We start from the raw sequence: 4480 nt of genomic DNA on the forward strand, positions 1-4480 counted from the left end.
TAAGAATGTCATTACTTAGTTACATAAAAATTTTCTATGACAGTCAAAAGAAATCCATGAATGCTATTAAAAATATAAAATATCACAATCAGTAAGGCTTTGTTGCTTCAAAGCAATCCCGCAAGTATGTCTAAATGAATCATGTCAGTTTATTAAAATCCCAGACCTGTACCTGCTTTGTTAAGTTATTTGAGATGTTGGAGTTTATTTACCAGGTATTGTTAGCTTGAACATTAAACACATAGTGGTTCAGGAAACCTGATATTCGGGTTTGATCTTGTTTATGACTCTTTCTGCCACAGCAACTGAACATTTCATCCAAAAGGAAAAGAATACATGTTCTTTTCAGCCATGAAATTAAAAGACGCTTTCTCCTTGGAAGAAAAGCTATGACAAACCTAGATAGCATATTAAGAAGCAGAGATATTACTTTGCCAACAAAGGTCTGTATAGTCAAAGCTATCATTTTTCCAGTAGTCGTGTATGGATGTGAGAGTTGAACCATAAAGAAGGCTGAGCATCAAAGAATTGATGCTTTTGAACTGTGGTGTTGGAGAAGACTCTTGAGAGTCCCTTGGACTGCAAGGAGATCAAACCAGTCTATGCTAAAGGAAATCAACCCTGAAAATTTATTAGAAGTACTGATGCTAAAGTTCCAATACTTTGCCCACCTAAGGTGAAGAGCTGACCCATCAGAAAAGACCCTGATGTTGGGAAAGATTGAAGGCAGGAGGAGAAGCAGACGACAGAGAATGAGATGGTTGGATGGCATCACTGACTTAAAGGACATGAGTTTGAGCAAGCTTCTGGAGATGGTGAAGGACAGGGAAGCCTGCTGTGCTACAGTCCATGGGGTCACAAAGAGTCAGACACGACTGAGTGACTGAGCCACAATATGTTCTTCTCAAGGGCACGTGGAGCATTCTCCAGGATTGATCACATTCTGGACAACATACTGAGCCTCAGTAATTTTAAGAAAAGTGAAATCATATCAAAAACCATTTCCAACCACAATACTATGAGATTAAATATCACTATAAGAAAAAAACTAAAAAACACAAACATGTAGAGGTTAAATAATACTCTACTTAAAAATCCAATGGATCACTGAAGAAAGCAAAAAGTACCTAGAAACAAATGAAAATGAAAGCATAAGCATGATGATCCAAAATTATGGAATGCAGTAAAAGCAGTTTTAAGAAGGAAGTTTATAGCAATACAATCTTACCTCAGAAAGCAAGAAATATCTCAAATAAACAATCTATCCTTATACCTAAAGCAATTGGAGAAAGAAGAGCAAACAAAAGTCAAAGCCAGTGGAAGGAAAGAAATAAAGATCAAAGCAGAAATAAGTGAAATAATGATAAAGAAAACCACAGAAAAGATCAATAAAATTAAAAGCTGATTCTATAAAAAGACAAGCAAAATTGATAAACCTTTAACCAGACTCATCAAGGGGGAAAAAAAAAAAGGGAGAGGACTTAATCAATAAAATTTCGAAATGGAAAAGGAGAATTTACAATGGACACCACAAAAATGTACAGGATCGTAAGAGACTACTACAAGCAACTATATGTCAATAAAATAGACAATCTAGAAGAAATGGACAAATTCTTAAAAAGGTACACTCTCCCAAGTCTGAAACAGAAGAACTAGAAAATATAAACAGACCAATCACAGGAACTTAAATCAAAACTGATTTTAAAACCACAAAACATAAGCCTGGGACCTAGCAGCTTCACAGGCAGATTCTATCAAACATTTGGAGAAGAGCTAATACCTATCTTTCTGAAACTATTCCCAAAAATTGCAGAGGAAGGAAAACTCCCCAGCTCATTTTATGAGACCACCATCACCCTGATATACCAAAACCAAACAAAGATACCATAGAAAAAGAAAGTTACAGGCCAATAGTATTGATGAAAATATATGTAAAAATCCTCCACAAAATACAAGCAATCTGAAACCAGCAATACATTAAAAGGATCACACACCATGATCAAGTAGGATTTATCCCAGGAATGCAAGAATTTTTCAGTACCCACAAACCAATCAATGTGATACACCACATCAAAAAACTGAATAGAAACCATATGATCATCTCAACAGATGCATAAAAAGTTTTGACAAAATTGTACACCCACTTATGATAAAAGCTCTCCATAATGTGGTCACAGAAGACTCTACCTCAACATAATAAAGGCCATGTATGACAAACCTATAGCTAACATCATACTCAACAGCAAAAAGCTGAAACCATTTTCTCTAAGATCAAGAATAAAACACAGATGTTCAACCTCACCACTTTTACTCGGCATATCTTTCAAAGTCTTAGCCATGGCAATCAGAGAAGAAAAAGAAATAAAAGGAATTTAAGTTGGAAAAGAAGTAAAGCTGTCACTGTCTGCAGATGACATGATACCAAGAGAGTCAGTTCCTAGGTAGGTTGATAAGAAGTCCTTGGTCCCCAAGGAGGAGAAAGGGGTCTGAGACTCTCAAAGTGGAGATAGGGGTCTAGAATTCTCAAGGAGGAGGAAAGGAAAAATATCTTTTTTTTTTTTTTTCTCTACTCTATGTTCCTTAGTCTTAGTCACATAAAATGTTTTTTCCTCTAAGCCTAGAACTGATAATTATACAACAAACAACTCAGTTTAAATTCTGTACTAAGGATTATATAACAACATGTATCCTGCTTGAGGACAGTTTCTCCTTCTGAAAACCTTCTGGCTAATCCTGTTATCTTAAAAAGTAAATTATGGGAATGAGTCTAGTAAAATCTTTACAACCTTGAGATATTCTTTCGATTTATTGCAATAACTAATTAAAAAATTATATGACTCCCTTGCTTAGACTAGTGAGGGGGACACTTTCAATCCCCCTTCTGATGTCTATGTCAGAAGCTGTCTCTGTCTCTTTTCACTTTAATAAAACTCTGCTATACAAAAGCTCTTGAGTGATCAAGCCTGGTCCCTGGTCCTGTAGTTAAATCTTCTTTGGAGATCACAATTCTGACACCATAAGCCATCAATTCTATACAGAGAAGATCCTGAAGGTGCTACCAGAAAACTACTCAGTTCAGTTCAGTTCAGTGGCTCAGTCGTGTCCGACTCTCTGTGACCCCATGAATCGCAGCATGTCAGGCCTCCGTGTCCATCACCAACTCCCGGAGTTCACTCAAACTCATGTCCATCGAGTCGGTGATGCCATCCAGCCATCTCATCCTCTGTTGTTCCCTTCTCCTCCTGCCCTCAATCCCTCCCAGCATCAGAGTCTTTTCCAATGAGTCAACTCTTCGCATGAGGTGGCCAAAGTACTGGAGTTTCAGCTTTAGCATCATTCCGTTGGATCTCCTTGCAGTCCAAGGGACTCTCAAGAGTCTTCTCCAACACCACAGTTCAAAAGCATCAATTCTTCAGTGCTCAGCTTTCTTCACAGTCCAACTCTCACATCCATATATGACCACTGGAAAAACCATAGCCTTGACTAGACGGACCTTTGTTGGCAAAGTAATGTCTCTGCTTTTCAATATGCTATCTAGGTTGTTCATAACTTTCCTTCCAAGGAGTAAGCATCTTTTAATTTCATGGCTGCAATCACCATCTGCAGTGATTTTGGAGCCCCAAAAAATAAAGTCTGACACTGTTTCCACTGTTTCCCCATCTATTTCCCATGAAGTGATGGGACCAGATGCCATGATCTTCATTTTCCAAATGTTGAGCTTTAAGCCAACTTTTTCACTCTCCTCTTTCACTTTCATCAAGAGGCTTTTTAGTTCCTCTTCACTTTCTGCCATAAGGGTGGTGTCATCTGCATATCTGAGGTTACTGATATTTCTCCCACCAATCTTGATTCCAGTTTGTGCTTCTTCCAGCCCAGCATTTCTCATGATGCTCTCTGCATATAAGTTGAATAAGCAGGGTGACAATATACAGCCTTGACATACTCCTTTTCCTACTTGGAACCAGTCTGTTGCTCCATGTCCAGTTCTAACTGTTGCTTCCTGACCTGCATATAGGTTTCTCAAGAGTCAGGTCAGGTGGTCCGGTATTCCCATCTGTTTCAGAATTTTCCACAGTTTATTGTGATCCACACAGTCAAAGGCTTTGGCATAGTCAATAAAGCAGAAATAGATGTTTTTCTGGAACTCTCTTGCTTTTTCGATGATCCATTGGATGTTGGCAATTTGATCTCTGGTTCCTCTGCCTTTTCTAAAACCAGCTTGAACATCAGGAAGTTCACGGTTCACATATTGCTGAAACCTGGCTTGGAGAATTTTGAACATTACTTTACTAGCGTGTGAGATGAGTGCAATTGTGTGGTAGTTTGAGCATTCTTTGGTATTGCCTTTCTTTGGGACTGGAATGAAAACTGACCTTTTCCAGTCCTGTGACCACTGCTGAGTTTTCCAAATTTGCTGGCATATTGAGTGCAGCACTTTCACAGCATCATCTTTCAGGATTTGGAATAGCTCAACTGGAAT

Source organism: Bison bison, unplaced genomic scaffold (genome assembly GCF_000754665.1).
Source record: "Bison bison bison isolate TAMUID 2011002044 unplaced genomic scaffold, Bison_UMD1.0 scf7180017864533, whole genome shotgun sequence".
NCBI classification, from domain to species: domain Eukaryota; kingdom Metazoa; phylum Chordata; class Mammalia; order Artiodactyla; family Bovidae; genus Bison; species Bison bison.